Genomic DNA, 22,715 nt, shown 5'->3' with positions numbered 1-22,715 from the left:
TTAACCACTACACCATTCTGGCTCAGGACATGAGTTAACCAATGGGGGGGTTGATCATCCTGAGTTTACACACAAACTGGGGGTCTTCGCTTACATCCGCTAGAATAACCAGAATTTGTTGTTTGTTCGATCAAGACATTAGAGTGCAGCTCTTTGCCTTCTTTATACAATAACTTTATACAATAGCCTCAAAGTATGCTGCCATTCACCTCATTTTTTTTAAAATGACAGATTCCTGTTCCAAGGAGAATTGGATCAACATCTGGTTTTAATTCTATGGTTTCAGAAAGATGCCGGGTAGTAGGCATTTTTCTGTAGAGCTCCAAACTTGGACGCTGAATTCAGCCAAAGACATCTTTTAGGTAATCCATGAAAATACCTGAGAGAGAAGGAGAAAATTGCCTTTGCTAATAGCCATCACTATATCTTGTGGCAGAGAGTTCCATAAGTTAATTGTGCATGGTATGCTAATCACACACTTTCTTTTTCAAACGCCCATTGCTAGTAGAGGTCACTATATCTTGTGGCAGTGAGCTCTGTAAGTTAATTGTGTATATTATGCTGTTCACACCCCTTCTTTTTGAAACCCTGTTTTCTGGTGGCCGTCACTATATCTTGTGGCAGTGAGTTCCATAAGTTAATTGCTTACGGTATGCTGTTCACGCACCTTCTTTTTCAAACCCCGTTTGCTGGTAGCTGTCACAATGGGTGAAAACGCATGGTCGCTTTTAGCCTCCTTTATTCCCTGTTTCAGTCAGGATTCAGCCAGGATCAAACGCACGTTCGGCGAAAACGCATGTGTTCAATCCTGGCTGAAACTGGGAATAAAGGCGGCTAAAGCGACCATGCGTTTTCGCCCAATATCTTGTGGCAGTGAGTTCTGTAAGTTAACTGTGCATGATATGCTATTCGCATGCCTTCCCTTAGCAGCATGGGCTTTTTGTGTATGTGAAAGGGATCGTTTAAATGGAGTCATCAACATGGGCAAAGTGTTTTTCCCCCCCAATTAAGTGTAATTTACAGTGGAAGCTTCAGTTTTGCCTAGGAGCCCTTCCTCCCAGGAGACAGCTTGCAGGCATTTGCTTTCCTCTTGCAACGCTGTACTCCTCACCTCTACCATTTCTCCTTCGGATTTCCCAAAGAGAACTAGCCGTCATTTTACCAGGCACCCAGGCATCCAGCATCTATTTTCCAGCCAGGAGTTTGGATTAGAGCCCTGGGGCATTAGAGCAGCACAGAGCAACTCCAACTGTTAGCGTCTGTAGGCCGGCACGGTTATGTTTGTTGATCGCAAAGACACCCGTGAGATTTCCCAGCTCATAGAGAGGCCTGAAAGGCAAAATGGAAATGATTTGAACTGTGTTTAGCATTTTAAAAACACCTCCCTAGACATGCATCATTGCATAATAGAAGCTTGTGTATCTACAGGTGAAATTGGGGCTCCTCCCTCCCGAAATCAAGGAGCTTTGATAAGTTTTAGAAATAAACATCCTGTTCAGAGTACAACATCATCTGTGGAAGTGCGATTGGGGATGTAATACTCTGCATTTGTATAGCACTTTCACTGTTCAAAGCGCTTTCAAGTTGTTGCAGTCTTGTCAACAACCTTGTATGAGGCGGGGGGGGGGGGGAGAAGATGAAGAAGGGAAGAGTTGCTTTTTATACCCCACTTTTCTCTATCTTAAGAAGTCTCAAAGAGGCTTACAATTGCCTTCCCTTCTTTTCCCCACAACAGGCACCTTGTGAGGGAGGTAGGGCTGCAGGAGTTCTGAGAGAAAATGGATGCTTTGTAGGGTTGGCTCTATGACATTGTACCCTACTGAGATGCCTGTCCTCTCCAGGCTTCATCCCCAAATCTCCAGGTGTTTCTCAACCTGCATCTGGAAACCCTACCACCCACCAGTAGCCAGTGGGGATCTGGTAACACTATCTGGGAAGAACTGGTAGTGGTGGTATCTTAATCTTTCCTCCTGAAAGGATGAGAGGGCTGCAAAGAAAAAGACCAGGGCAGGCAGTTAGTAGCCTTGTTTGACACATGAACATATGAAGCTGCCTTATACTGAATCAGGCCCTTGGTCCATCAAACGCAATATTGTCTACTCAGACCAGCAGTGGCTCTCCAGGATCTCAGGTAGAGGTCTATTCACATCAACTACTTGCCTAGTCCCTTTAACTAGAGATGCCAGGGATTGAACCTGGGACCTTCTGCATGCGAAGCAGATGCTCTGCCACTGAGCCATGGGCCCTCCATCTCTCCAGGGTCTCAGGTAGAGGTCTGTTCACATCACCTCCTTGCCTAATCCCTTTAACTGGAGATACCAGGGATTGAACCTGGTTCCTTCTGCAGGCCAAGCAGATGCTCTACCACTGAGCCACGGGCCCTCCCCACTACAATTGAGGCAGACCAGAGCGAACCATTGCCAAAAAGGACTTAAGAACTGCTAGATAAGGAAGTGAGTCTAGTCTCCTTCTCACAGGAAGATCTGTGAAAGTGCCTGAGGGCATGAAGACCTTGTCTCCTGAAGCTCATTCCCCATAGCTTGATACCTGACAGGAGTAGGGTTGCCAACCTCCAGGTGGTGGCTGGAGATCTCCTGCTATTACAACTGATCACCAGGCGACAGAGATCAGTTCCCCAGGAGAAAATGGCCACTTTGGCAATTGGACTCTGTGGCATTGAAGCCCCTCCCCTCTCCAAACCCTGCCCTCCTCAGGCTCTACCCCCCAAATCTCCAGGTATTTCCCAACCCCGGAGCTGACAACCCTAGAAAGGAGAGTGAAGAAGTGGCACCTCATCTGTGGAGTTCTCACCCTGTGTCCTGTTACCTGGCACCTTCTTGTTTGAATTCTGGGTGCCAGGTAGGTTTGTCAAGGAGCAGGTGGTAGCTGGAGATCTCCTCGGATTACAACTGATCTCGAGATGACAGAGAACAGTTCACTTGAAGAAAATGGCTGTGTTGGAAGGTGGACTCTATGGCATTATACCCCCCCATTGAAGTCCCTCCCCTCCCCAAACCTCACCCTCCTCAGGCTCCACCTCCAAATGTTATCTCCCAACCCAAAGCTGGCAACCCTAGTGCCAGGTGAGCCCATTTTTGTTTTTCCATCACTTTTAGAGTTGTTACCTTCTTAACTTTGTGGATTTGGTGGCCCTTGTACAGCTACTGCTGTAGCTAGGGTTGCCAGCCTCCAGGTACTAGCTGGAGATCTCCTGCTATTACAACTGATCTCCAGCCGATAGAGATCAGTTCACCTGGAGAAAATGGCCGCTTTGGCAATTGGACTCTACGGCATTGAAGTCCCTCCCCTCCCCAAACCCCGCCCTTTTCAGGCTCCACCCTCCAAAAAAACCCCACCGGTGACGAAGAGGGACCTGGCAACCCTAGCTGTGGCTCTTATTTTTGTTGGGCTGGTATTTACTGCTGGGTTTTCAGCAATGTTTGTTCCTGTGGAAAACATTGTGCTGGTTGTTGGTTTTTGTACTAGACTGTGAGCCCCCTGCTGTGAGGCAGGACATGTCATATGAAGACACAAAGGAGCAATTCTTCACGCCAGGGCTGGAATTCCCGAGTACCCTTTTCTCGCCCTCCAAATGTGAAAAGGGTGAGTGGCCCTGAGACCAGCCTATAAAATCATAAACCCTGCCAAATCTTAAACCCGACTCCTTCCTGCTCCCACCCGTCTCACTTTCCAGATGTTTCAGCCTCTCCTGCCGTTTAATTCGGCCTTGTGAGGCGGAGAAGCTCTAAGTGAAAGGCGTCTCTGCTGAGGAGGAGTGCCGGTTCCTAATGCATCCCGGCATCATCCCTGACTGACCCGCCTGTTAAATGGAAGGAGACAATTTAGAGGTGAATCAATAGTTCCGAAAAGCTCCATCAAGCCTTTTGAAGCAGGAGAAACGGAGGGCAGGAAGTCAGGAAGGGTCAGCTTTAACTTCTGACGTGGAGACTGTGAGACGCTGAACGTTTAGAAGTTCATTTTTGTAGAAGTGCGACTTTGTTTTTCGGCGTATGCGGCCTTTTAAAAATTTTCCTTTCCATCACTTTCCACCCAGAACAAATAATCAATTGGCCCGGCTATCATAAAGAATTGAATGCTATGGAGTTGAACGAGCCAGTTATGAGAAAGAAAGAGAAATAAAAAGAAAATGAAAGGAAGGTATAAAGGAAGAGGACAATATGGGGAAGGAATAGGGAGGGGGTGTTTGAGGGAGACATTTTGGAGATTTTTATATGCAAGAAGGCATCTGTTTCAGGAACAACAAGTATATTTGTTCAAAACCAGCAGAGCTAAGGAGCTATAATGGGACTTAGATGGTTACGTCCACACGCCAGTAACCCACCCATCAGATGTTTTTCAAATGCTGCTTTACCTAGTGAGCACCTCTTTGTCATGAGTTGTGCGTCATGACATGTAAAAAATGCAGATGGGTCATGGTTTCTACTCAGTGGACTTGCAGTCACAGAGAAAAGAGAAAAAAGTGGAAAGAGGTAAATGGGTTTCGATGGAGTAGTAATAATGGAAAAGGAGAGGGATAAGAAGAACAGCTAGGTGACATCAGTCTTTTATGCATGGCTGTTTTACTCGCTGTCACCCCTCTGATGACTTCGAGAGCCAGTGTGGTGTAGTGGTTAAGAGCGGTGGTTTGGAGCGGTAGAGTCTGATCTGGAGAAGCGGGTTTGATTCTTCCACAGGAGCGGCGGATGCTAATCTGGTGAGCTGGATTTGTTTCCCCACTCCTACACATGAAGCCAGCTGGGTGACCTTGGGCTAGTCACAGCTCTGTTAGAGCTCTCTCAGCCCCACCTACCTCACAGGGTAGCTGTTGTGGGGAGGGGAAGGGAAGATGATTGTAAGCCAATTTGATTCTTCCTTAAATGGTAGAGGAAATGGGCATATAAAAACTTCTTCATTTGGATTACACATGCCGTTTCCAACCTTCAGAGGTCACTTCACTCTCCTCCTGTGTTTCCCTGTGTTTTGCCCACATTTTGAGGAACCTGTTTTATCTCGAGTTAAAAAAATGTGGGGAAAATGCCAGGGAATGCAGGGGGAGAGGGAGGTGACCTCTGATGGTGGAAAACACCAGGCACAAATCAAACAAAGACCCACAGTCATCGGAGGGATGATGGTGAGTGAAACAGCCATGCTTAAAAGACCTTTGTGAAAGGCCATAGAAAGCTTGTGCTTGAAAGAGAGAGAATCCATGTTAGCAGGGTGGAGGAGGTTGTTTCCAGCAATGGGACAGTATGGAAGAGAAGTCCGATGTAACGTAGGTACAAACTCCAGAGTTGTCTGGAAAGAAGGTTAGATTGGGTTGATTGGATGCCATGAATATTCTTGTTTTTCGGCTTCTGATGCAAAGTGTATACCGTCTATTACGAACAATGGTTCTGCATAGGCAGTCAGTTTGAAAATGATATTCTCAGATTCACGGAGGGAAATGCAGAAACCGGATGTGCAAGTCAATGCACAATTAATCAGTTACTGACGTGATGCGAAACAAGTATTAAAAACTGCATTACCTCACTTTTTGTACTTTATGGATAAAGAACATACAATTAAGTCAATTGGAGATGATAATACTCTGCATGTGATGCACAATAATTATCCAGATCAGCATTCTACTGCTTTGATAAATGTCTGTGCTTTTGAACAGGAGAATATGATATGCAGTTAACCTCACAGTAAAGTAGTAGCACAGTAGTACTCATGCTCTGTGAGATGCTGATTTGAAGTCACGTTGAGGAAGCCACATGTCCCACACATGAACACATGAACACATGTATCTGCCTTATACTGAATATCAGACCCTTGGTCCATCGAAGTCAGCATTGTCTACTCAGACTGGCAGCAGCTCTCCAGGGTCTCAGGCAGAGGTCTTTCACATCACTTACTCGCCTGGTCTCTTTAACTGGAGATGCCGGGGACTGAACCTGGGACCTTCTGCATACCAAGCAGATGCTCTACCACTGAGCCACGGCCTCTCCTAGTGGATGAGGGTCCAAAGACAAGATGCCAGCATGGAGGGGCTATGGCTCAGTAGTAGAGCATCCACTTGTCATGCAGAATGCCCCAAGTTCAACCTCTGGCATCTCCAGTTAAAAGAGTCACATAGTTGGTGATGTGACAGACCTCCACCTGAGACCCAGGACAGCTGCTACCAGTCAGAGTAGACAGTGATGGAAAGTGCTATCACATTGCAGCCACCCTGGGGATTTTCAAGGCAAGAGATGAACAGAGGTGGTTTGCCATTGCCTGCCTCTGCATAGCAGCTTTTGATGGTCTCCGATCCAAATACTAACCGGGGCTGAACCTGCTTAGCTTCTGAGACCTGACAATGGTAGATCTGAGTAGGCAGTCCCGACCTTGATGGACGAATGGGAAGAAGAAGAAGAAGGAGGAGGAGGAGGAGGAGGAGGAGTTGGTTTTTATATGCCGACTTTCTCTACCATTTAAGGAAGAATCAAATTGGCTTACTGTCACTTTCCCTTCCCCTTCCCCCAACAGACACCCTGTGAGTAGGGTTGCCAACCTCCAGGTAATAGCTGGAGATCTCCTGCTATTACAACTGATCTTCAGCCGATAGAGATCAGATCACCTGGAGAAAATGGCCATTTTGGCAATTGGACTCTATGCATTGAGGTCCCTCCCTTTCCCAACCCCTGCCCTCCTCAGGCTCCAAACCACCACTCTTAACCTCTACACAATGCTGGCTTATTCCTGTGTACATGCGGCAAAGGGGGTGGGAGTGGTAGAATGTGTGTTTTACATGTTCTTCATGTTCAGGCTGCCCAGCATTCTCCCTCTACTGGTAGAAGTGGTAGATACTCAAGACGAAGGAAATTGAATCCTGAAGACAGCAAGCACGACTTTTTGTTTACTATCCAAACAGGTCTAAGATACTGCACTGAAGTGAGATGGTATCAGCGGCCTGCGTAGCAAACCATTAAAGAAAGTCCAGGTTGATGTGGCTGGAGCGACACTTCACGAGACACACAGGGCTTGCAATGTCCACGTTTGATTTATAACATTAATGTGAGGACCGTGAGTCATTTTTAGCAGAGAATCGACGGGGCATTAACCTTTCCTGTGCTTACGAAGGCTTTCCTGCCAAACACCCCCCCCTCCTGCTGTTTCAGACTCCTCACCCAGCCAAGTTCTGAGACGATAATTAACCCTGACTGGGGGTGGGGGGAAGCAACAGGATGGGGAGTGTTTGATAGAATCATTAAGTAATTCCTCATCTTGCCCACTAGTTTGCTGCTACCGCATGGGTGTAGGGTGACTTCTTGAGTTGGTGGTGCACCGGAAAACCTTCCGCTTCATGGTGGCTGAAAAGTAAACGAGACAGAGATGTGAAATTCCTTAGAAGGAGGCACCAGTGTCCATGCCTATTGACTAGGGTTGCCAGGTCCCTCTTTGCCATCAGCAGGAGGTTTTGGGGGAGGAGCCTAAGGAGGATAGGGTTTGGGGGAGGACTTCAATGCCATGGAGTCCAATTGCCAAAGCAGCCATTTTCTCCAGGCAAACTGATCTCTTATCGGCTGGAGATCAGCTGTAATAGCAGGAGATCTTCTGCCACCACCTGGGGGTTGGCAACCCTACTGTTGACTCAGCATGGATGCCAACTTGTTTGGGAAATTCCTGGATATCTGGGGGGCGGAGCCTGGGGAAGGTGGGGCTTAGGGAGAGGAGGGGCTTTCGCAGAGTATAATGCCATTGACACCGCCCTCCAAAGCAGCCATTTCCTCCAGGGGAACAGATCTCTGTCACCTGGAGATCAGTCATAATTCTAGGAGATCTCTAGGCTCTACCCTAGCTACCATTGATGAGACACTGAGGTCTGGAGCCGTGTTCAGATGCACAGTGTAGGAATGGTAATGGAAATAGTAATACCAGAGTAATGCATGCCCCTTTGGTTCCCTGTTTGATTTCGGATATCCAAACAGCAAAGGTGTTACAGTGATGGGGTTAGGTGTGATTTATGGTGCTCACTGTATACTTGATAAAGCAAACAGCAGTGTCAGGCAGTGTTGATGTGATGTCTATCATGGTAAGCCAGAGTGGAATAGTGGTTAGGAGCAGCAGACTCTAATCTGGAGAACTGGGTTTGATTCCCCACTCTTCCACATGAGTGGTGGACTCTAATCTGGTGAACCTGGTTGGTTTCCCCACTCCTCCACATGAAGCCTGCTGGGTGACCTTGGGCCAGTCACAGGTCTCTCTGAACTCTCTCAGGCCCACCTACTTCACAAGGTGTCGGTTGTGGGGAGAGGAAGGGGATTGTAAGCTAGTTTTATTATCCTTAAAAGGTATCATGCAAAACATGATAGTGGATTAGATAGGACCCCAAGTCTGAACCAGCTAGGGTTGCCAACTTTGGGTTGGGAAAACCTGGATATTTTTTGGGGGGTGGAGCCTGAGGAGGGCAGGGTTTGAAGAGGGGAGGAGATCTCCAGCCACCACCTGGAAGTTGGAAACTCTAGATCCAGCACGGCTCTTTTGAGAACTTGGGGCCTCAAAGCCACAATTAGCACAGGTCAGGAACGTCTTCAGACATCGCCTGGACTCACCGTTCTGGGGCTAGAGGCCTAGAAATAGATGAATGGAACCAAACGCCTCCACTCTTCCCTCCTCGTAATGCATAAATCAGCCGTGAGTCACAAAAAAGAAAATGCCGTTTGCCACCTCGGCCTTCCAGGTGAAATATTAGGGCCGCAGGCCTCATCCTTCCTGCTCTCCCTCCATCCTAGCAAATACCTGGATGGTTAAATTGAAAGGAGCAACAGGACGGGGAAGGATCCTTATTAAAATATGAGTGAAGGCTGAAGAGGGTGGGGGAAAACTCATCAACATCCGTTTAAATGTCAGCGCCTGGCCCTGCCTTTGCTCTTGGGATGCTCTCTGCCGACGTTGATGATGGTTTGAGTTATGAAAAGAAGTTGCCTTAATGAGAGAAACATTCTTTTAACAAGCCCATTTGTCACCGAATCCTCCACCTCCGTGCCCTGGCACTCAGCTCTTGAAGAGACGCCACAGGTAATCACCTTCGAAGGGGTTTGGGGCATTCCAGAACCTATGAGGGAATTGTGAGACGAAATCAAAAGAAGCAATGATCCTCTTATCCCTTTTTATCGAGCCGCCTCTCCGGGTCAAAAGAGTTCAGCCGCGCGCCTCTTCCATGCCAACGGAGACTGATCAAACTACCATTTCCACCGAGGCTAATGATGTCCTCAGGCTAATTAAACAGACGAGTGAAACTTCCAAACAACGCGAGGAGCCAATTTATCCATTTGTCCCAGCAGACGAATATGCCAATAAATGTTTGAATTCTACGCTGGAAGCCTCCTGGATCCTAAGCAACTCCTATGAGAGCCACAGCTCGTCCCAAGCTTGCTTGTCTTTAGGAAGGTTGCCTACCTGAGGATGATCAGGGGCCTGGAGACCGAGCCCTACGAGGAAAGGCTGAGGGAGTTGGGAATGTTCAGGCTGGAGAAGAGGAGGTTGAGGGGGGACATGATTGCTTTTTGTAAGTATTTGAAGGGCTGTCACTTAGAGGAGAGCAGGGAGCTGTTCCTGTTGGCAGCAGAGGCTAGGACTCATTATAATGGGTTTAAATTGCAGCCAGAGAGGTATTGGCTGGATATTTGGATTTTTTTTTTTTTACAGTAAGAGTTGTTCATCAGTGGAAGTTACCTAGGGAGGTGGTGATCTCTCCATCACTGGCAGTCTTTAAGGAGAGGCTGGACAAGCCCTTGTCAGGGATGTTGTAAGTTGATCCTGCATTAAGCTGTGGGTTGGACTTGATGGCCTGTATGGCTCCTTCCAACTCTTGTATTCTATTCTATTATTCTACCTCCAGGTGGTGGCTGGAGATCTCCTGGAGTTGCAACTGATCTCCAGGAGACAGAGATCAGTTCACCCAGAGAAAATAGCTGTTTTGGAAGGTGGACTCTGCAGCATTATATTCCATTGAAGTCCCTCCCCTCCCCAGACCCTGCCTTCCTCAGACTCCACCCCCCAAATCTCCAGGTGTTTCCCAACCCAGAGCTGGCAACCCTAGTCTTTAGAAGGGAGGGCAAAATGTAGGTTTACCAGGTCTCTTACTTGGGTGGGAGACACACACACACACGGGCCCCACTGCTCCTATTCCTGCTCGGTGGAGCAGTGGGAGCCAAATTGGGAGGGTGGAATTGGTACCACAATGATGCCGCACCACCACTTTCAGGGCAAACCCAGAAATGATGTCACTGTGTTGGTGCAATGCTCCAGGATTTACCATAGAGCTTCAGGTGGATCCTAGAGCATCATGCTATTGCAGTGTTGTCATTTCCAATTTTGCACCATATGTGGCATCATGGTGTCTGCAGGGCACTGTTCGTTGGGACTCCACCCCCCACCCCCCGTGTCTCCTAGGGGTTGTCTCTGGGCTAGTAACCCTGGGAAATTATTCATCACTTCGGCAAATGTGAGATCCAAGCTCCAGGGTTGCGGAATACAGAGATGGGAAGGGCATTTGTTAGTATATAGGAAGAAGAAGAGGAAGAAGAGGAGGAGGAGGAAGAGGAAGAGGAGACTTGGCTTTTATACCCTGCTTTTCTCTACAGCCATTTATGCAGGGCTATTTCACTCGCAGTCACCCCTCCAACTGCTTCGAAGCTTGCTTTTGATTATGCATGCCTCTCTCAACCATCAGAGGTCGCCTTGTGCTCCCAACACATTTCTGCCCACTATGCCCATGTTTTCTGGATGCTGTTTTAGCCAGAATCCACGGGCAAAATGTGCAGAAATGCACAGGGAGTGCCAGGCAATCTCTTGACGGTCGGGAAAGGTATGCTTAATCAAAAGGAAGCCCCAAAGCAGTCAGTGGGGGTGACTGCAGGGAAACAGCCCTGCATGAATGGCCTACCTTTAAGCAATCTCAAAGTGGCTTACTCTAATACTCTAACCTTCCTTTTCCCTCCCGCCAACAGGCACCTTGTGATGTAGGTGGGGCTGAGAGAGTTCGGAGCGAACTGTGACTAGCCCAAGGTCACCCAGCAGGCTTCATGGGGAAACCAACTCGGTTCACCAGGTTAGAGTCTGTCGCTCATGTGGCAGAGTGGGGAATCAAACTCAGTTCTCCAGATTAGAGTCCACCGCTCTTGAGAGTCCACCACTATGTCACACCGGCTGCAGCAGAGACATTGAGGCTGAGAGAGGTAGTGACTTGTGAATTCCTAGCAGAGGTAAGATATGCACAGGGGACCTGCTTAGTTTGTTTACCTGTCTAGCATGGTTTTATCCCACCTTTCCCCCAAGGAGCTCATGGTGGTGTCCTTGTACTCTCTTCCTCGTTTGATCTTTATGAGGCCAGTGAAACTGATTGACTGGGCCAAGACCACCAAGCAAACGTCATGGTTGAACGAGGATTTGAACTCAGGCCTCCCAGATCCTTGGCCAATACTCTAACCATCATACGACACTGACACAGTGACTATACAGCTACGCCGGCTCTCAGTGTATGCCTTTAGGTACACTGATTTCCTATTCAGCTCACCGCAAACAAATACATCACTCTGCCACCTTGTGGGCCGATTTATAGTCAGCCGAATCAGTATGAGCTTTTCCTCATTGGGATTGTTTTGGCCTACTTGAGAAAGAACCACGTTTGGAATGCTTATGCGCAGAATTTACTGCCAACACCTGAAAAACATAGCCTGTCAAAGAAAAGGCTTACCTGTCTATTTTTTTTTAAGTGCAGGGATTACATCTTTCCTAGGAGATCATTTAGTCAGGAAGCTCAGTAAGTAGGGTTGCCAGGTCCCTTTTCGCCACCGGCGGGAGATTTTTAGGGTGGAGCTGAGGAGGGCAGGGTTTGGGGAGGGACTTCAATGCCATAGAGTCCAATGGCCAAAGTGGGCATTTTCTACAGGGGAACTGATCTTTATCAGCTGGAGATCCGTTGTAATAGCAGGAGATATCCAGCCGCTACCTGGAGGTTGGCAACCCTATCAGTAAGGCTTTCTCATTTGGAGCAGTTGAGGAAATGAACTGGCCCTCCTAAGAACCTTCTGAAAGTGGACCTTTTCCATACCAATCTTGTGGCAGGAAAACTGGCGCCAACAAGAAGGGTTGTTGTTTTTTATACCCCACTTTTCTCTACATTTAAGGAGTCTCAAAGCAGCTTACAATCACCTGCCCTTCCCCTCCCCACACCAGACACCTTGTGAGGTAGGTGGGGCTGATACAGTTCAGAGAGAACTGTGACTAGCCCAAGTTCATCCAGCTGGTTCCATGTGGAGGAGTGGGCAAACAAAGCTGGTTCACCAGATTAGAGTCCGCCGCTCTTAACCCCTATGCCACACTGGCTTGCCACTCACTCAGCCACTAGCTGAGTTGTTCAGCAGCTTTTTTCCCCTGTGAAAAATCACACAAGACTTGAACCCTGGAACGTCCAAGCTGACTATATTCTTCAATCAGGCAGAGAATCCACATTACTTCTTCTGTTGTATCAAGTGATAAGGAAAAGGATGTGTTTGTCACATTCATATCCCACCCTAAGGATGTGACACCTGTCCACTTTTAGCCTCACAACAACCTGGTGAAAAATGATTTGCACAAGAGACAGAGGTACAGGGGAATAGTTGGGCCAGCTACTTCCAGCCCTTCGTGTCCTGCTGACACTTGACAGGCCAGCGGGGGGTGGGGAGGAATGGGAGTTCTTTGGGGTCATAGCACGCCATGCACTGTCACTTCCATCATCAAACCAGAAGTGATGTCAGTACATCAGCTTGATCGTCTAGGATTCACCCATAACTCTATGTTGTTGTTGTTTATACCCCACAGTGAATCCTACAGTGATCCAAATGCGATGACATCAATTCCAGTTTTGTGCCGGAAGTGACATTGCACTTTGGAGCATTGCTGACAAAATTGTCTCTCCCCCCTCCCCCCGCATCTCTCCTGCCAGGTTGCCAATAATGGCTGGTAACCCTATCAGCCCCCCGCCCCCCCCCCCAAGGTTGAAGGCCTCCAACATATAGGTTCCTATTGCCTGAAGTTAACGGACAAACACAATCTCACCTGTCTGATCTCTCACCTTTGACCTGAAGGGCAGTAGCTTATAGAGCCTATTTGCCTATCTAGTAGATCCGCATTCCATCCATTGTTTTTAATGACTTTGTCTTCATTACATATGTCATTTAGATGTACAGTACATGGGTCACTGACACAGCCTGTGTCCTCTTCTTCTGCATTTCCATCATGCAGCCAATTAGCATGAAATTAATATTGTGCTTATCAACCACTAGGATTTTTTTTTCCCTTTTTAGTACCTGTATTGGGAACAGGTTTGTTTTGTCACTTGCAGTGATCAGCCAGAGGCACTAGATGTCATTGTTTTCCTTTTTAAAAAGTTGTTTGTCACAAAAGGAGATGTGTGACTTGCGCGAGACCACACCTCTGGACGGGGAATGTTTCTGAGGCTGTGCACAGTCGATTGCTTTCTTGGTGACTGGGAGTGTGGTAGAGCACACTGTCATTGTGTCATTTTCACACATGTTTGGTTTCTTGGTCTCTGCCCAAGCAGTCTTTTGCCTGTGTCATAGCACTTCAAACAGGAGGATCTAAGAAAAGCCAAAAGTAACTCCCACAAAGCAGACACAATGTATGTCTGCAATAAGCATCTCTTTGGATGTGCATGCCATGGGCCCTTATTGGATAATGCCCATGGTGCATCCTTGCCATTTTCGTAATGCTCATCTGCAGAGTGAGGTGAGTACTATAGCCACCAAATTCGTCTTTGGTGTGAATAGTATATAATATGAACCACAAAAGAACCCCCTCTCCCTTCTCCTCTGCCCAACTGTTCCTTATAGATGGCTTTAAAAGGAGGTTAGACAAATTCATGGAAGATAGGTCCCTCAATGGCTACTAGCCTTGGTGAGTAAAAGGAACCTCCATATACCAAAGCAGTATACCTCTAAATACCAGTGCTAGGAGGCAGCTTTGGCTGCTATGCCCTCTTTATTTGGCCCTCCAGGGCAACTGGTAGGGTTGCCAACCTCCATTTGGGACCTGGAGATCTCCCAGAATTAAAACTCATCTCCAGACTGCAGAGATCTATTCCCCTGGAAAAAATAGCTGCTTTGGGGGGGTTAACTCTATATCATTATAGCCTACTAATGTCCCTCCCATCCACAAACCCCACCCTCCACAGGCTCTACCCCCAAATCTGCAGGAACGTCTCAATCTGGAGCTGGCAACCCTAGCAACTTGGATTGCCAGGTCCCTCTTCACCACCAGTGGGAGGTTTTTGGGATGAAGCCTGAGGAGGGTGGGGTTTGGGAAAGGGAGGGACTTCAATGCCATAGAGTCCAATGGCCAAAACGGCCATTTTCTCCAGGTGAACTGATCTCTATCGGCTGGAGATAGTACCTGGAGGTTGGCAACCCTACTAGCAACTCATTGGCCAATATGTGAAACATCTGTATGCTGTTTTTAATGGCTTTTACTTGTGTTTGTAATGGTTTGTTTTATGATGTCATGGTTTTATTGTTTTAGTTGCAAGCAGCTTCAAGCAGTTCTCTGGAGAGACAGCATATAAATTTTCTAAATCCCTAAATGCCAGATGTTAATATTGTTGTCACTGGTTCTTTTTAAAGGGGCAAAGAGCAACGAGGGTGGTAGTTGCACTGGGAGAAGAGGAAGAGAAGAAAAAGGGAAGTGGAGTGACAGAAACATGGAAACCAGCATAAATGATGTCCATATAATCTATGGTTCCTCATTTTTCATTAGGTGAATTTGCCTCTGGGTCTTTCTGAACAGTTGCAACTCAGATCTTTCCAGGAAGGTGCATGTCTGAATTTTGATCATTTTTACATCCATTTCACTGTCATGTATTCTATGGAAAAAATCCAACGATTGTCCTCAGGTGATGGTGCTGAGAATTCTGTGTTGGAGATCCTTACCACCCCTAATAAGAACTACACTTCCCAGGGTTCACTGGGGACAAAGAAAGCCTGCTTAAACCTGTGTTATTCTGTAGTATAGAAATGCTGACGTTCCCAGTATAAGCAATCATGATCGTTTTAGTCAACAGCAGACATTCAGTTACTCTGGTTTCTGTCCATTGTCAGGAAAGCAAGTGTCAGAAGAAGAAGAAAAGGAAAACATTTTCCTTTCAAAAGAAATCCTGTCACTCGAAAATACTTGATACGTTTGCAGCACTTGACATTTCTGGAAAGTGTACAAACATTTACTAATGAAGTGCGTAGGTGCATCGGTGAAGTATGTGGGTGGACATGCTTGTGCAGGTGAAAACAGAGTTAAACCAACGTTAAAGGGCCTATTATTAAGTAGCTGATGACGGCAGGCATTCTTGCTTTCTAGTAAAGCCAAGAGTCACAGTGTGAGAGGCATTTTCTAGTACCCAGGTTCTCGAGCAAGGACGTTTCCTTCTTGGAGGATGTTTCCTTACATGTTGGAAAAGCACTTCAGGAGGTGCATGGTAGGAGATGCTCATTTTAAGTTTTCTGTAGACAAAATGCCATCGAGGGATGATGAACGCATAGAGTGGGGACTGAGATAATACCTGCTGTCCCCAGTCTGCGCCTTCTCTTAGTCAGTGGAGCAGGGTGGTGGTGCCCAAGACAGTGTGAAATTGGAAGCCCCAACCGTACCTTCCATGTCCATCAAACATGGCCTTTCTCTAGTTGTGTGTTATTCCTAATAAAACAAGTACAAAATTATGGAGGATCCATGACTCTGCGGTAGAGCATCAGAAGGTCCCAGGTTCAATCCCCAGCATCTCCACTTAAAATAATTGGGTCATAGGTGATATAAGAACTTAGACCATAAGAACATAGGAAAAGCCCTGCTGGATCAGACCAAGGCCCATCAAGTCCAGCAGTCTGTTCACACAGTGGCCAACCAGGGGCATATAGGAAGCCCACAAATACGATGATTATCCTGCCTGTGTTCCACAGCACCTAATATATCAGGCATGCCCCCCTGATCCTAGAGAGAATAGATCCTGGATCCTCGAAGATCCTGGAGAGATACGAAAGATCTCTGCCTAAGAACCTGGAGATGTGCCACTGGTCAGAGTAGACAAAATTGACCTTGATAGGCTAAGGGTCTGACTAATAAGGATAAGGCAGCCTCATGTGTTCAATGTTGCAATGAAATGGGATTCCAACTTGCAGTACAATCCCTAAGAAGAGTTACTCCAGTCTAAGCCCATTCGTTTCAATAAAATGGAGTACCTCTCCTTAGGATTGCACTGTTAGGTCATTTTTTCATGGAGGTTTGGCACAGTTTCGCCTTTGTTTTGCCCCGCTGCAAATTTTTGATTTTTCATGAACTTTGAGTTTTAGCAGAAAAACCTCGTCAACTCCGGTTCTTCTCAAAACTGGGTTGGTGCGTTCTTTGTGGTTGCTACATGTTTTTTTTTCGCTCCATGAAAAACGTTCCTGGGTTCGGACCAATTGTCCCTGCCCATGTTGGCTAATTCTGCTCCCCTGTGAACGGCGATTGGCTGGGAGAGTTTCAAGCCCGGGGAACAGCTTCCCTCCAAGGCAGGACAGATCTGCCTCCTGAAAATCCAAGCCAAAACTCCCGTCACCCTTCTGAAGAGGGGCAGCTAGTCTGCTCTGGGTCTCCCTTCTCTATCTGGATGGAAGTTCCTGGCAATGGATGGCCGGAGCTCTACGGGGGGGGGGGGCGGGCACAGTGATGACCATCTGTCAAAGTCTGGGAAAGGGGGCGTGGCCAAGTACGGGGGGGGGGAACGGGGAGCATGGTAAATAGAAAACCCAGGAACCTAGGAAACCGGAGGGACTGGTGCTTTTTTTGGCTGGGGCTGTGTCCACAGAGGTGAACTGAACTGGGTAATCCGCTGGGCAGAGTTGGGGGCGGGCATAAACCATGAGCTTTTCAGAAGGGGACAGACCAAACCGTTGTAGAATACTGCTTGCTTTGTTCCCATGAAAAAACAACTACTTCTGGATTGACGGGGATATGAAAACATGAATTTAAATCATGCCCATGAAAAATAAATTTAAATTGCTTTTTATTTGCTCCGCAGCAAGAGAGCATCAAAATCTTACATGAAAAGTAGGCCTTAGTGTTTTCCCATCTTGTCAGGTGCCTTCCTCACTTTCCTGTCCCCGTCAGTGGTGTTATCATCCCATCTGCATAAGAAACATGTTTCCCTCCTGTTATCCTTTGCCTCTTTTTCTGTTTGAGGTGCTCAACAACAGGGAGTGTCGAAGGAAGGGGAGAGGCGCTAGATGGCAGTAGAGAGCCAGGCAAAGCAGGGCAGTGATGCCAGAGCGGCTTTCTCACCCCTATCATCATCACCGCTGAGAGCTTAGAACAAAAGAGATAAGTTGGGGGGAACAAAATATATAGGAGCGCAGTTCCAGAGTGGAGCACTAACTCTTCCTCTAACCTTCACTGTCCTCAATCCACGAGACAGCATGCATGGAAGTGGCAGAATTATGGGTTTATTTGAGGCCTCTCACTTTTGAAGCCCCCCTCCCCTTCTCTCTGTGTTGATGCATTTATGCGATTACTTCAAGAGCAAAGAGGCGGCCGGAGTTTTCAGTGTGTCCCCTGGCATATGCATCCTCAGTCTGTGGCCTGCTGGATAAAAGGGGGGCGGCGCGGAACATGTGAAAGTCTTTATTGCAATGCAAGAAATTCAGGTGGAAGCAGGTGGGTGGGATGAGAAATAAGGAATCGGCCTGATGTCCTGTGATCATAGCAGAAAGAGGGGGAGGGGCTGTGGCTCAGTGGTGGAGCATCTGCTTGGCATGCAGAAGGTTCCAGGTTCAATCCCCGGCATCTCCAATTCAAGGGACTAGGCAAGTAGGTGATGTGAAAGACCTCTAACTGAGACCCTGGAGAGCCAGTGACAATACTGAGTAGACAATACTGACTTTGATGGACCAAGGGTCTGATTCAGTATAAGGCAGTTTCATGTGTTCATGAGTATATCCATAATGTACTTTAGGATAGATGGCCACTGCATCTTCACAAAGCTGGGAAAGGAGGATATGGCGCCGTGGTAGAGCGTCTGCTTGGCATGCAGAAGGTCCCAGGCATCTCCAGTTAAAGAGACTAGGCAAGTAGGTGATGTGATAGACCTCTGCCTGAGACCCTGGAGAGCCACTGCTGGTCTGAGTAGACAATACTGACTTTGATGGGCCAAGGGTCTGATTCAATATAAGGCAGCTTCATGTGTTCATGTGAGCCGGGATGAAAGAGAGCAGGGCTTGGAATGTCAAGGCGAGGCAGGGCGTGGCCAGGAGCCGTATTCTATTAAAAACAAGGCCAACTTTCTCAAAGGAGAGCTGTCTATTTGAGGTGAGTTTGTCTGAGTTTGAACCAACAACCTCTAGGTCGAGGCTGGATGGTTCCTTGGCTATCGGTGGGTTGTCGGACACATGCTTGCAGCCCCTGGAAATATTTGAGGAGCGGGGTGTGGGGGGAAAGATGTTGTGTATAGGACATCACTAACGCTCTAGGATTTTCCTGATCTCTATGGTAAACCATAGAGATTGGTGAACCATAGAGATTGGTGAAATCCTAGAGCACCAATGATGCCTTTTTAAGGTTCTCATTTGAGCAGTGGCAGGGACCGGGAGGTGGTGGCAGTGGGAGATCACCTGGCATAGCAGGTTATCTGGTAAGGCTAGCTTTCTGTGTTCTGACTACAGAGCCCTTGTCTATGGAACATTGAATCCTCCTGATTGGCAGTTGGCAGGGTTGCTGAAAGCTATCTTGAGCTCTCAAGACTCACTCTGGGAGCTCCACACAAGCCAGATCTATATATTGTAAGTGGGAAGCGGAACAGCGTAGTGATCCATGTGCTGGACTAGGATCTGGAAGACCCAGCTTCTAATTCTCCACTCTGCCATGGAAGCCCACGGGGTGGCCTTAAGCCAGGCTAGGGATGCCAACCTCCAGGTACTAGCTGGAGATCTCCTGCTGTTACAGCTGATCTCCAGCCAACAGAGACCAGTTCACCTGGAGAAAATGGCCACTTTGGCAATTGGACTCTATGGCATTGAAGTCCCTCCTCTCCCCTCCCCAAACCCCACCTCCTCAGGCTCTGCCCCCCAAACCTCCTGCCAGTGGCGAAGAGGGACCTGGCAACCCTAAGCCAGTCACACTGTCTCAGTCAAACCTCCCTCACAGGGTGAATGTTGTGGGGATAAAATAGAGGAGAGAAAACAATATTCTTAGCCACTGTGGGTTCCCCTCTAGGGAGAAAAGTAGAGTGAAAATAAATCAACAAAAACAAATCATGTGACTTTTCTGGCACCATGGGCCCCAGTGTGACTAAGTCCTCTCCAGTTTTGCCCTCCAAGTACCTAGCAGACAGGACAAAAAGCCTCTGGTTTTGGTCGACCTGGTATAAATATGTTGACCTTGGCTTTCTGATCTCACCTCTCCATTGGAGCAGTATCTTCTAGTGATTCTCATTTGGCTGCTGCTGAGAGCTGCTAACTCTTGAAACAAGCAACCCTTAATAACAACCCTAAATATTTTTGCGTGGGCAGAGCCCCGCAGTGTGTGGGTTGCCAGGATTAGAAACGGACCTTTTGCAACAGCTAGCCATTCACATGTCGCATCTTCTTTTGTGAGCCATTCCAGCGGTACCACCCCTGTAGGATGTCAAGATCAACAGAAATCAACCATCCAGATGATCTCTAGGTCACAATGAACACAGGAAATATTCCACACAGACATGGTAACTCTAGAAAGTGAGCCAAACATAGGGTATTATTTTCAATGGGTAGAGTTGCCAGCTCCGGGTTGGGAAATACCTGGAGATTTGGGGGAGGAGCCTGAGGAGGGCGGGGTTTGGGGAGGGGAGGGACTTCAATGCCATAGAGTCCAATGGCTAAAGCGCCCGTTTTCTCCAGGGGAACTGATCTCTATCAGTTGGAGATCAGTTGCATTAGTAGGAGATCTCCAGGTAGTACATGGAGGTTGGCAACCCTACCAATGGGATCCAGATGTAAAAGCTTGTGTGTTATTGACGGTGGTGGTATTATCCCGTCTCTAAGCAGAGTCACCAGTTAAGACACCTGAGCCGGCATTCAGTTGCTAGAACAGACATCTGTCACGTAGATTGTGAAACATTTTTTTAAATGCTCAGTTTGTCCCACCATTTGCAGAATCTACAACGTCTCCTTTTATTTCTTTATTGTTCTTTTTCTCCCAAAGTTGTCCAGCCTACATGGCTGTCTTGATAGTTAACCGCGCTTCAGCAGCCAAAGAAGCAGCCACAGATTTTTCTCAAATGACATTCTTAATACATATACATATTCAAATGACATTCTTAATACACACACACACACACACACACACACACACACACAGAGATATTCATGAGCAGAGATGGATTCTAAGGAAGGGATTCGAACATCATGTAGAGATAAGTTTTTTTAAGCGAGCATCATGCAGAAAGGAATAGAAAACTGAAAAATGTATATATCTCCAATTTAAGTAAAAAAAATACAGTATTGCAAATGAGCCCTAGGCCTCTAACAATGCAATTGAAATAAATGGGCTTAGACGAGTAACTCTCCTTAAGATTGCAGTGTAAGTGTTCATGCTACAGGTCAAGTTTCATCGCTTACATAAGCTCTAAAGGGATTGTATAGCATACAATAGTTAATCGACAGACATTGTGAAGCACAGTGTTTTCTGTGGCTCTGGGAAAATAAAGTATGATCTTCCATAATATACCAGGCTTTTGATGCAATTGCGCATTTAACTATAGACGCCTCTTCCATTGTGCCCGGTTCCAGCTCCAACTGAGTGCCCACCTCCCCTTGTTTCCAGTTGCCATCGATAGGGCCATCAGAGGAAGGACAACATGCAAACAAGCACTTCTCTGCCTTGCTCAGATCCAGGGCTAGGGTCGCCCAAACTCCAGGTAGTAGCAAAAGATCTCCTGCTATTACAACTGATCTCCAGCTGATAGAGATCAGTTCCCCTGGAGAAAATGGCCGCTTTGGCAATTGGACTCTACGGCATTGACGTCCCTCCCCTCCCCAAGCCTCGCCCTCCTCAGGCTCTATCCCAAAAACCTCCCGCCAGTGGCGAAGAGGGACCTGGCAACCCCATCCAGGGCCTGCTAGGAATTCCCTTCCCTGTGGACATTTGGTATTGCTCTTTTAATCGTACTGGAGTTTAATTGCTGCTTTTTGAGATGAAAAAAAAGAGATTAAAATATAACAGATGCGTAAACACAAAAGAACGTATTCTTGCACAGTATGTATCTAAGTGCTATCGAGTCGCGACTGACTTATGGCGAGGCCAGGAAGGGGCTTTCAAGGCAAGCGGAAGCAGAGGAGGTTTGCCATTGCCTGCAGAGCAGAGCCTTCCTTGCTGGTCTCCCTTCCAAGTACTGGCCCTGCTTAGCTTCCAACTTATGGTGGCTGAAGCCAGGGACTTTCAGGGAAAGTGAGAAGCAGAGGTGGTTTGCCGTTGCCTTCCTCTGCATAGCCTTCTTTAGTAACCTCCCATGCTTAGGCAGATCATGAGTGGGAGGGCATCTTGGCCATCTTCTGGGCATGGAGTAGGGGTCACTGGGGTTGTTGGGGGAGGTAGGAAGAACACACACACCCAATAGTAATGCATGCCCCTCCTCCCCACAAGATGCACATAAGATACACCAAAGAGCAAAATGGGACAAGACTCATATATAGCAAAGTGGATTGTGCAAGAGGGATATGGAATGGTATAGTTCAATCTCGACAGATGTCGGAAGCGCAGCTGGGTCAGTACTTAGAATCATAGAATCATAGAGTTAGAAGGGGCCACCAGGGTCATCTAGTCCAACCCCCTGCACAATGCAGGAAATTCACAGATGACCCTGGTGGTCCCTTCTAAATCTATGATTCTATGATTCTAAGTACTGACCTAGCTGAGCTTCCGAAATCTGCCGAGATTGGACTATGTCATTCCATATTCCTCTTGCAGAATCCACTTTGCTATATATTAATATCACCCCATTTTGCTCTTTGGTGTATCTTATGTGCATCTTGTGGGGAGGAGGGGTGTGTGTTACTATTGTGTGTGTGTGTAGGGTTGACAACTACCAGGTAATAGTTGGAGATCTCCTGCTATTACAACTGATCTCTAGCTGATAGAGATCAGTTCACCTGGAGAAAATGGCCGTTTTGGCAATTGGACTCTATGGCACTGAAGTCCTCCCCTCCTCAAACCCTGCCCTCCTCAGGCTCCACCCCTAAAACCTCTTGCCAGTTGTGAAAAGGGACCTGGCAACCCTATGTGTGTGTGTCCTTCCTCCTTGTTTTGGTGCCCACACTTTCCTCCTCTCTGTTTCGTAAGCTTTTTTTTTTTTTAAGGCAAACATGCAAAAGTTTACATATTATTCCCGATGCCCCTTCCCAAAGTTAGCGCCCAGTGCCTGGGAGCATGGCTCCAGAGCTTTATGTGTATGCACCGGAGAGTAAACGTTCCAGGCCATTAAATGCTAGCTGAAGCCGACTTTGTGTTTGCACAGTGGCATGGCATGAAAATTCTTCATTGAGGAACCTGTCAGGGCTCCCACAAGGAAGCCAGCAGGCCTCGGGCATAGAGCAGGGGAGCGGGAGCGAGGACTGCTCACAGGTTTGGGGGAGCTACAGTAGTTTTGGAGTCCACACACAGGAACCATCAGGATGACATAACTTTAATATGAAAAG

At 47.4% G+C, this 22,715-nt stretch overlaps 1 non-coding gene across 1 annotated transcript; it reads right to left on the bottom strand.

Annotated features, from left to right (window-relative positions):
- Positions 1-2,174: 2,174 nt before the first annotated feature.
- Positions 2,175-2,255, bottom strand: TRNAA-CGC (transfer RNA alanine (anticodon CGC)). The gene has a single exon. It is a non-coding gene; the product is annotated as a tRNA-Ala (tRNA).
- Positions 2,256-22,715: the final 20,460 nt, after the last annotated feature.

Source organism: Euleptes europaea, chromosome 14 (assembly GCF_029931775.1).
Source record: "Euleptes europaea isolate rEulEur1 chromosome 14, rEulEur1.hap1, whole genome shotgun sequence".
Lineage (NCBI taxonomy): Eukaryota > Metazoa > Chordata > Lepidosauria > Squamata > Sphaerodactylidae > Euleptes > Euleptes europaea.
The sequence above is the reverse complement of the archived record's forward strand: the minus strand, read 5'-3'. Positions and strand labels throughout refer to the sequence as shown.